We start from the raw sequence: 12056 nt of genomic DNA, 5'->3' as shown, positions 1-12056 counted from the left end.
ATAACACCCCCCCATTACGTCATGCTTCAGAAAGGTGAAAAATGGTCCGTTTTCAAATGTTTTATTTTTGAACTTCAATTCACATTTGTAGGTGGATCATCAGTTTTAGAGCTAAAATTAGCATGTTTAAAGTGATTTTCATGCTTCCAGGGCCCGGGAAGTGAATTAAAAACCATTTGGAGGCATTTAATGTTCATGCAAAAACAGCTGATTTTTGACAAAAGAGATAACACCCCCCATTACGTCATGCTTCAGAAAGGTGAAAAATGGTCCGTTTTCAAATGTTTTATTTTTGAACGTCAGTTTACATTTGTAGGTAGATCATCAGTTTTAGAGCTAAAGCTAGCATGTTTAAAGTGATTTTCATGCTTCCAGGGGGCCCTAAACACAACATTTGTGGAATGGTTAAAAGTGCATGAAAATGGCCAATTTACTCACTCTGGGGTCTCAGAAAGTGTTTCTTCACCCCGGGAAGTGAATTAAGTACCATTTGGAGGCATTTAATGTTCAAACAAAAACGGCAGATTTTTGACAAAAGAAATAACACCCCCCATTACGTCATGCTTCAGAAAGGTGAAAAATGGTCCGTTTTCAAATGTTTTATTTTTGAACGTCAGTTCATATTTGTAGGGAGATCATCAGTTTTAGAGCTAAAATTAGCATGTTTAAAGTTATTTTCATGCTTCCAGGGACCCGGGAAGTGAATTAAAAACTATTTGGAGGCATTTAATGTTCATGCAAAAACAGCAGATTTTTGACAAAAGAGATAACACCCCCCATTACGTCATGCTTCAGAAAGGTGAAAAATGGTCCATTTTCAAATGTTTTATTTTTGAACGTCAGTTCATATTTGTAGGTAGATCATCAGTTTTAGAGCTAAAATTAGCATGTTTAAAGTGATTTTCATGCTTCCAGGGACCCGGGAAGTGAATTAAAAACTATTTGGGGGCATTTAATGTTCATGCAAAAACAGCGGATTTTTGACAAAAGAGATAACACCCCCCATTACGTCATGCTTCAGAAAGGTGAAAAATGGTCCGTTTTCAAATGTTTTATTTTTGAACGTCAGTTTACATTTGTAGGTAGATCATCAGTTTTAGAGCTAAAGCTAGCATGTTTAAAGTGATTTTCATGCTTCCAGAGGCCCGGGAAGTGAATTAAAAACCATTTGGAGGCATTTAATGTTCATGCAAAAACAGCTGATTTTTGACAAAAGAGAAAACACCCCCTCATTACGTCATGCTTCAGAAAGGTGAAAAATGGTCCGTTTTCAAATGTTTTATTTTTGAACGTCAGTTCACATTTGTAGGTGGATCATCAGTTTTAGAGCTAAAATTAGCATGTTTAAAGTGATTTTCATGCTTCCAGGGGCCCTAAACACAACATTTGTGGAATGGTTAAAAGTGCATGAAAATGGCCAATTTACTCACTCTGGGGTCTCAAAAAGTGTTTCTTCACCCAGGGAAGTGAATTAAATACCATTTGGAAGCATTTAATGTTCAAGCAAAAACGGCTGATTTTTGACAAAAGAGATAACACCCCCCCATTACCTCATGCTTCAGAAAGGTGAAAAATGGTCCGTTTTCAAATGTTTTATTTTTGAACGTCAGTTCACATTTGTAGGTGGATCATCAGTTTTAGAGCTAAAATTAGCATGTTCAAAGTGATTTTCATGCATCCAGGGACCCGGGAAGTGAATTAAAAACCATTTGGGGGCATTTAATGTTCATGCAAAAACAGCTGATTTTTGACAAAAGACATAACACCCCCCATTACGTCATGCTTCAGAAAGGTGAAAAATGGTCAGTTTTCAAATGTTTTATTTTTGAACGTCAGTTTACATTTCTAGGTAGATCATCAGTTTTAGAGCTAAAATTAGCATGTTTAAAGTGATTTTCATGCTTCCAGGGACCCGGGAAGTGAATTAAAAACCATTTGGGGGCATTTAATGTTCATGCAAAAACAGCTGATTTTTGACAAAAGAGATAACACCCCCCCATTACGTCATGCTTCAGAAAGGTGAAAAATGGTCCGTTTTCAAATGTTTTATTTTTGAAAGTCAGTTCACATTTGTAGGTGGATCATCAGTTTTAGAGCTAAAATGTGCATGTTTAAAGTGATTTTCATGCTTCCAGGGGGCCCTAAACACAACATTTGTGGAATGGTTAAAAGTGCATGAAAATGGCCAATTTACTCACTCTGGGGTCTCAGAAAGTGTTTCTTCACCCCGGGAAGTGAATTAAGTACCATTTGGAGGCATTTAATGTTCAAACAAAAACGGCTGATTTATGACAAAAGAGATAACACCCCCCCATTACGTCATGCTTCAGAAAGGTGAAAAATGGTCCGTTTTCAAACATTTTATTTTTGAACGTCAGTTCACATTTGTAGGTGGATCATCAGTTTTAGAGCTAAAATTAGCATGTTTAATGTGATTTTCATGCTTCCAGGGGCCCGGGAAGTGAGTTAAAAACCATTTGGGGGCATTTAATGTTCATGCAAAAACAGCTGATTTTTGACAAAAGAGATTACACCCCCCCATTACGTCATGCTTCAGAAAGGTGAAAAATGGTCCGTTTTCAAATGTTTTATTTTTGAACGTCAGTTTACATTTGTAGGTAGATCATCAGTTTTAGAGCTAAAACTAGCATGTTTAAAGTGATTTTCATGCTTCCAGGGGGCCCTAAACACAACATTTGTGGAATGGTTAAATGTGCATGAAAATGGCCAATTGCCAATTTACTCACTCTGGGGTCTCAGAAAGTGTTTCTTCACCCCGGGAAGTGAATTAAGTACCATTTGGAGGCATTTAATGTTCAAATAAAAACGGCTGATTTTTGACAAAAGAGATAACACCCCCATTACGTCATGCTTCAGAAAGGTGAAAAATGGTCCGTTTTCAAATGTTTTATTTTTGAACATCAGTTCACATTTGTAGGTGGATCATCAGTTTTAGAGCTAAAATTAGCATGTTTAAAGTGATTTTCATGCATCCAGCGTCCCGGGAAGTGAATTAAAAACCATTTGGGGGCATTTAATGTTCATGCAAAAACAGCTGATTTTTGACAAAAGAGATAACACCCCCCCATTACGTCATGCTTCAGAAAGGTGAAAAATGGTCCGTTTTCAAATGTTTTATTTTTGAACTTCAATTCACATTTGTAGGTGGATCATCAGTTTTAGAGCTAAAATTAGCATGTTTAAAGTGATTTTCATGCTTCCAGGGCCCGGGAAGTGAATTAAAAACCATTTGGAGGCATTTAATGTTCATGCAAAAACAGCTGATTTTTGACAAAAGAGATAACACCCCCCATTACGTCATGCTTCAGAAAGGTGAAAAATGGTCCGTTTTCAAATGTTTTATTTTTGAACGTCAGTTTACATTTGTAGGTAGATCATCAGTTTTAGAGCTAAAGCTAGCATGTTTAAAGTGATTTTCATGCTTCCAGGGGGCCCTAAACACAACATTTGTGGAATGGTTAAAAGTGCATGAAAATGGCCAATTTACTCACTCTGGGGTCTCAGAAAGTGTTTCTTCACCCCGGGAAGTGAATTAAGTACCATTTGGAGGCATTTAATGTTCAAACAAAAACGGCTGATTTTTGACAAAAGAAATAACACCCCCCCATTACGTCATGCTTCAGAAAGGTGAAAAATGGTCCGTTTTCAAATGTTTTATTTTTGAACGTCAGTTCATATTTGTAGGTAGATCATCAGTTTTAGAGCTAAAATTAGCATGTTTAAAGTGATTTTCATGCTTCCAGGGACCCGGGAAGTGAATTAAAAACTATTTGGAGGCATTTAATGTTCATGCAAAAACAGCAGATTTTTGACAAAAGAGATAACACCCCCCATTACGTCATGCTTCAGAAAGGTGAAAAATGGTCCGTTTTCAAATGTTTTATTTTTGAACGTCAGTTCATATTTGTAGGTAGATCATCAGTTTTAGAGCTAAAATTAGCATGTTTAAAGTGATTTTCATGCTTCCAGGGACCCGGGAAGTGAATTAAAAACTATTTGGGGGCATTTAATGTTCATGCAAAAACAGCGGATTTTTGACAAAAGAGATAACACCCCCCATTACGTCATGCTTCAGAAAGGTGAAAAATGGTCCGTTTTCAAATGTTTTATTTTTGAACGTCAGTTTACATTTGTAGGTAGATCATCAGTTTTAGAGCTAAAGCTAGCATGTTTAAAGTGATTTTCATGCTTCCAGAGGCCCGGGAAGTGAATTAAAAACCATTTGGAGGCATTTAATGTTCATGCAAAAACAGCTGATTTTTGACAAAAGAGAAAACACCCCCTCATTACGTCATGCTTCAGAAAGGTGAAAAATGGTCCGTTTTCAAATGTTTTATTTTTGAACGTCAGTTCACATTTGTAGGTGGATCATCAGTTTTAGAGCTAAAATTAGCATGTTTAAAGTGATTTTCATGCTTCCAGGGACCCGGGAAGTGAATTAAAAACCATTTGGGGGCATTTAATGTTCATGCAAAAACAGCTGATTTTTGACAAAAGAGATAACACCCCCCCATTACGTCATGCTTCAGAAAGGTGAAAAATGGTCCGTTTTCAAATGTTTTATTTTTGAACGTCAGTTCACATTTGTAGGTGGATCATCAGTTTTAGAGCTAAAATGTGCATGTTTAAAGTGATTTTCATGCTTCCAGGGGGCCCTAAACACAACATTTGTGGAATGGTTAAAAGTGCATGAAAATGGCCAATTTACTCACTCTGGGGTCTCAGAAAGTGTTTCTTCACCTCGGGAAGTGAATTAAGTACCATTTGGAGGCATTTAATGTTCAAACAAAAACGGCTGATTTTTGACAAAAGAGATAACACCCCCCATTACGTCATGCTTCAGAAAGGTGAAAAATGGTCCGTTTTCAAATGTTTTATTTTTGAACTTCAATTCACATTTGTAGGTGGATCATCAGTTTTAGAGCTAAAATTAGCATGTTTAAAGTGATTTTCATGCTTCCAGGGCCCGGGAAATGAATTAAAAACCATTTGGAGGCATTTAATGTTCATGCAAAAACAGCTGATTTTTGACAAAAGAGATAACACCCCCCATTACGTCATGCTTCAGAAAGGTGAAAAATGGTCCGTTTTCAAATGTTTTATTTTTGAACTTCAATTCACATTTGTAGGTGGATCATCAGTTTTAGAGCTAAAATTAGCATGTTTAAAGTGATTTTCATGCTTCCAGGGCCCGGGAAATGAATTAAAAACCATTTGGAGGCATTTAATGTTCATGCAAAAACAGCTGATTTTTGACAAAAGAGATAACACCCCCCATTACGTCATGCTCCAGAAAGGTGAAAAAAGGTCAGTTTTCAAATGTTTTATTTCTGAACGTCAGTTTACATTTGTAGGTAGATCATCAGTTTTAGAGCTAAAGCTCGCATGTTTAAAGAGATTTTCATGCTTCCAGGGGGCCCTAAACACAACATTTGTGGAATGGTTAAAAGTGCATGAAAATGGCCAATTTACTCACTCTGGGGTCTCAGAAAGTGTTTCTTCACCCCTGGAAGTGAATTAAGTACCATTTGGAGGCATTTAATGTTCAAACAAAAACGGCTGATTTTTGACAAAAGAAATAACACCCCCCCATTACGTCATGCTTCAGAAAGGTGAAAAATGGTACGTTTTCAAATGTTTTATTTTTGAACGTCAGTTCACATTTGTAGGTGGATCATCAGTTTTAGAGCTAAAATTAGCATGTTTAATGTGATTTTCATGCTTCCAGGGGCCCGGGAAGTGAATTAAAAACCATTTGGAGGCATTTAATGTTCATGCAAAAACAGCTGATTTTTGACAAAAGAGATAACACCCCCCATTACGTCATGCTTCAGAAAGGTGAAAAATGGTCTGTTTTCAAATGTTTTATTTTTGAACGTCAGTTCACATTTGTAGGTAGATCATCAGTTTTAGAGCTAAAATTAGCATGTTTAAAGTGATTTTCATGCTTCCAGGGACCCGGGAAGTGAATTAAAAACCATTTGGGGGCATTTAATGTTCCTGCAAAAACAGCTGATTTTTGACAAAAGAGATAACACCCCCCCATTACGTCATGCTTCAGAAAGGTGAAAAATGGTCCGTTTTCAAATGTTTTATTTTTGAACTTCAGTTCATATTTGTAGGTGGATCATCAGTTTTAGAGCTAAAATTAGCATGTTTAAAGTGATTTTCATGCTTCCAGGGGCCCTAAACACAACATTTGTGGAATGGTTAAAAGTGCATGAAAATGGCCAATTTACTCACTCTGGGGTCTCAAAAAGTGTTTCTTCACCCAGGGAAGTGAATTAAATACCATTTGGAAGCATTTAATGTTCAAGCAAAAACGGCTGATTTTTGACAAAAGAGATAACACCCCCCCATTACGTCATGCTTCAGAAAGGTGAAAAATGGTCCGTTTTCAAATGTTTTATTTTTGAACGTCAGTTCACATTTGTAGGTGGATCATCAGTTTTAGAGCTAAAATTAGCATGTTTAAAGTGATTTTCATGCATCCAGGGACCCGGGAAGTGAATTAAAAACCATTTGGGGGCATTTAATGTTCATGCAAAAACAGCTGATTTTTGACAAAAGACATAACACCCCCCATTACGTCATGCTTCAGAAAGGTGAAAAATGGTCCGTTTTCAAATGTTTTATTTTTGAACGTCAGTTTGCATTTGTAGGTAGATCATCAGTTTTAGAGCTAAAATTAGCATGTTTAAAGTGATTTTCATGCTTCCAGGGACCCGGGAAGTGAATTAAAAACTATTTGGGGGCATTTAATGTTCATGCAAAAACAGCGGATTTTTGACAAAAGAGATAACACCCCCCATTACGTCATGCTTCAGAAAGGTGAAAAATGGTCCGTTTTCAAATGTTTTATTTCTGAACGTCAGTTTACATTTGTAGGTAGATCATCAGTTTTAGAGCTAAAGCTAGCATGTTTAAAGTGATTTTCATGCTTCCAGAGGCCCGGGAAGTGAATTAAAAACCATTTGGAGGCATTTAATGTTCATGCAAAAACAGCTGATTTTTGACAAAAGAGAAAACACCCCCTCATTACGTCATGCTTCAGAAAGGTGAAAAATGGTCCGTTTTCAAATGTTTTATTTTTGAACGTCAGTTCACATTTGTAGGTGGATCATCAGTTTTAGAGCTAAAATTAGCATGTTTAAAGTGATTTTCATGCTTCCAGGGGCCCTAAACACAACATTTGTGGAATGGTTAAAAGTGCATGAAAACGGCCAATTTACTCACTCTGGGGTCTCAAAAAGTGTTTCTTCACCCAGGGAAGTGAATTAAATACCATTTGGAAGCATTTAATGTTCAAGCAAAAACGGCTGATTTTTGACAAAAGAGATAACACCCCCCCATTACGTCATGCTTCAGAAAGGTGAAAAATGGTCCGTTTTCAAATGTTTTATTTTTGAACGTCAGTTCACATTTGTAGGTGGATCATCAGTTTTAGAGCTAAAATTAGCATGTTTAAAGTGATTTTCATGCATCCAGGGACCCGGGAAGTGAATTAAAAACCATTTGGGGGCATTTAATGTTCATGCAAAAACAGCTGATTTTTGACAAAAGACATAACACCCCCATTACGTCATGCTTCAGAAAGGTGAAAAATGGTCAGTTTTCAAATGTTTTATTTTTGAACGTCAGTTTACATTTCTAGGTAGATCATCAGTTTTAGAGCTAAAATTAGCATGTTTAAAGTGATTTTCATGCTTCCAGGGACCCGGGAAGTGAATTAAAAACCATTTGGGGGCATTTAATGTTCATGCAAAAACAGCTGATTTTTGACAAAAGAGATAACACCCCCCCATTACGTCATGCTTCAGAAAGGTGAAAAATGGTCCGTTTTCAAATGTTTTATTTTTGAACGTCAGTTCACATTTGTAGGTGGATCATCAGTTTTAGAGCTAAAATGTGCATGTTTAAAGTGATTTTCATGCTTCCAGGGGGCCCTAAACACAACATTTGTGGAATGGTTAAAAGTGCATGAAAATGGCCAATTTACTCACTCTGGGGTCTCAGAAAGTGTTTCTTCACCTCGGGAAGTGAATTAAGTACCATTTGGAGGCATTTAATGTTCAAACAAAAACGGCTGATTTTTGACAAAAGAGATAACACCCCCCATTACGTCATGCTTCAGAAAGGTGAAAAATGGTCCGTTTTCAAATGTTTTATTTTTGAACGTCAGTTCACATTTGTAGGTGGATCATCAGTTTTAGAGCTAAAATTAGCATGTTTAAAGTGATTTTCATGCATCCAGGGTCCCGGGAAGTGAATTAAAAACCATTTGGGGGCTTTTAATGTTCATGCAAAAACAGCTAATTTTTGACAAAAGAGATAACACCCCCCCATTACGTCATGCTTCAGAAAGGTGAAAAATGGTCCGTTTTCAAATGTTTTATTTTTGAACTTCAATTCACATTTGTAGGTGGATCATCAGTTTTAGAGCTAAAATTAGCATGTTTAAAGTGATTTTCATGCTTCCAGGGCCCGGGAAGTGAATTAAAAACCATTTGGAGGCATTTAATGTTCATGCAAAAACAGCTGATTTTTGACAAAAGAGATAACACCCCCCATTACGTCATGCTCCAGAAAGGTGAAAAAAGGTCAGTTTTCAAATGTTTTATTTCTGAACGTCAGTTTACATTTGTAGGTAGATCATCAGTTTTAGAGCTAAAGCTCGCATGTTTAAAGTGATTTTCATGCTTCCAGGGGGCCCTAAACACAACATTTGTGGAATGGTTAAAAGTGCATGAAAATGGCCAATTTACTCACTCTGGGGTCTCAGAAAGTGTTTCTTCACCCCTGGAAGTGAATTAAGTACCATTTGGAGGCATTTAATGTTCAAACAAAAACGGCTGATTTTTGACAAAAGAAATAACACCCCCCCATTACGTCATGCTTCAGAAAGGTGAAAAATGGTACGTTTTCAAATGTTTTATTTTTGAACGTCAGTTCACATTTGTAGGTGGATCATCAGTTTTAGAGCTAAAATTAGCATGTTTAATGTGATTTTCATGCTTCCAGGGGCCCGGGAAGTGAATTAAAAACCATTTGGAGGCATTTAATGTTCATGCAAAAACAGCTGATTTTTGACAAAAGAGATAACACCCCCCATTACGTCATGCTTCAGAAAGGTGAAAAATGGTCTGTTTTCAAATGTTTTATTTTTGAACGTCAGTTCACATTTGTAGGTAGATCATCAGTTTTAGAGCTAAAATTAGCATGTTTAAAGTGATTTTCATGCTTCCAGGGACCCGGGAAGTGAATTAAAAACCATTTGGGGGCATTTAATGTTCCTGCAAAAACAGCTGATTTTTGACAAAAGAGATAACACCCCCCCATTACGTCATGCTTCAGAAAGGTGAAAAATGGTCCGTTTTCAAATGTTTTATTTTTGAACTTCAGTTCATATTTGTAGGTGGATCATCAGTTTTAGAGCTAAAATTAGCATGTTTAAAGTGATTTTCATGCTTCCAGGGGCCCTAAACACAACATTTGTGGAATGGTTAAAAGTGCATGAAAATGGCCAATTTACTCACTCTGGGGTCTCAAAAAGTGTTTCTTCACCCAGGGAAGTGAATTAAATACCATTTGGAAGCATTTAATGTTCAAGCAAAAACGGCTGATTTTTGACAAAAGAGATAACACCCCCCCCATTACGTCATGCTTCAGAAAGGTGAAAAATGGTCCGTTTTCAAATGTTTTATTTTTGAACGTCAGTTCACATTTGTAGGTGGATCATCAGTTTTAGAGCTAAAATTAGCATGTTTAAAGTGATTTTCATGCATCCAGGGACCCGGGAAGTGAATTAAAAACCATTTGGGGGCATTTAATGTTCATGCAAAAACAGCTGATTTTTGACAAAAGACATAACACCCCCCATTACGTCATGCTTCAGAAAGGTGAAAAATGGTCCGTTTTCAAATGTTTTATTTTTGAACGTCAGTTTGCATTTGTAGGTAGATCATCAGTTTTAGAGCTAAAATTAGCATGTTTAAAGTGATTTTCATGCTTCCAGGGACCCGGGAAGTGAATTAAAAACTATTTGGGGGCATTTAATGTTCATGCAAAAACAGCGGATTTTTGACAAAAGAGATAACACCCCCCATTACGTCATGCTTCAGAAAGGTGAAAAATGGTCCGTTTTCAAATGTTTTATTTTTGAACGTCAGTTTACATTTGTAGGTAGATCATCAGTTTTAGAGCTAAAGCTAGCATGTTTAAAGTGATTTTCATGCTTCCAGAGGCCCGGGAAGTGAATTAAAAACCATTTGGAGGCATTTAATGTTCATGCAAAAACAGCTGATTTTTGACAAAAGAGAAAACACCCCCTCATTACGTCATGCTTCAGAAAGGTGAAAAATGGTCCGTTTTCAAATGTTTTATTTTTGAACGTCAGTTCACATTTGTAGGTGGATCATCAGTTTTAGAGCTAAAATTAGCATGTTTAAAGTGATTTTCATGCTTCCAGGGGCCCTAAACACAACATTTGTGGAATGGTTAAAAGTGCATGAAAATGGCCAATTTACTCACTCTGGGGTCTCAAAAAGTGTTTCTTCACCCAGGGAAGTGAATTAAATACCATTTGGAAGCATTTAATGTTCAAGCAAAAACGGCTGATTTTTGACAAAAGAGATAACACCCCCCCATTACGTCATGCTTCAGAAAGGTGAAAAATGGTCCGTTTTCAAATGTTTTATTTTTGAACGTCAGTTCACATTTGTAGGTGGATCATCAGTTTTAGAGCTAAAATTAGCATGTTTAAAGTGATTTTCATGCATCCAGGGACCCGGGAAGTGAATTAAAAACCATTTGGGGGCATTTAATGTTCATGCAAAAACAGCTGATTTTTGACAAAAGACATAACACCCCCCATTACGTCATGCTTCAGAAAGGTGAAAAATGGTCAGTTTTCAAATGTTTTATTTTTGAACGTCAGTTTACATTTCTAGGTAGATCATCAGTTTTAGAGCTAAAATTAGCATGTTTAAAGTGATTTTCATGCTTCCAGGGACCCGGGAAGTGAATTAAAAACCATTTGGGGGCATTTAATGTTCATGCAAAAACAGCTGATTTTTGACAAAAGAGATAACACCCCCCCATTACGTCATGCTTCAGAAAGGTGAAAAATGGTCCGTTTTCAAATGTTTTATTTTTGAACGTCAGTTCACATTTGTAGGTGGATCATCAGTTTTAGAGCTAAAATGTGCATGTTTAAAGTGATTTTCATGCTTCCAGGGGGCCCTAAACACAACATTTGTGGAATGGTTAAAAGTGCATGAAAATGGCCAATTTACTCACTCTGGGGTCTCAGAAAGTGTTTCTTCACCTCGGGAAGTGAATTAAGTACCATTTGGAGGCATTTAATGTTCAAACAAAAACGGCTGATTTTTGACAAAAGAGATAACACCCCCCATTACGTCATGCTTCAGAAAGGTGAAAAATGGTCCGTTTTCAAATGTTTTATTTTTGAACGTCAGTTCACATTTGTAGGTGGATCATCAGTTTTAGAGCTAAAATTAGCATGTTTAAAGAGATTTTCATGCATCCAGGGTCCCGGGAAGTGAATTAAAAACCATTTGGGGGCTTTTAATGTTCATGCAAAAACAGCTGATTTTTGACAAAAGAGATAATACCCCCCATTACGTCATGCTCCAGAAAGGTGAAAAAAGGTCAGTTTTCAAATGTTTTATTTCTGAACGTCAGTTTACATTTGTAGGTAGATCATCAGTTTTAGAGCTAAAGCTCGCATGTTTAAAGTGATTTTCATGCTTCCAGGGGGCCCTAAACACAACATTTGTGGAATGGTTAAAAGTGCATGAAAATGGCCAATTTACTCACTCTGGGGTCTCAGAAAGTGTTTCTTCACCCCTGGAAGTGAATTAAGTACCATTTGGAGGCATTTAATGTTCAAACAAAAACGGCTGATTTTTGACAAAAGAAATAACACCCCCCCATTACGTCATGCTTCAGAAAGGTGAAAAATGGTCCGTTTTCAAATGTTTTATTTTTGAACGTCAGTTCACATTTGTAGGTGG

This window comes from Lissotriton helveticus, chromosome 11 (assembly GCF_964261635.1).
Source record: "Lissotriton helveticus chromosome 11, aLisHel1.1, whole genome shotgun sequence".
In the NCBI taxonomy this organism is placed as follows: Eukaryota; Metazoa; Chordata; class Amphibia; order Caudata; family Salamandridae; genus Lissotriton; species Lissotriton helveticus.
The sequence above is the reverse complement of the archived record's forward strand: the minus strand, read 5'-3'. Positions refer to the sequence as shown.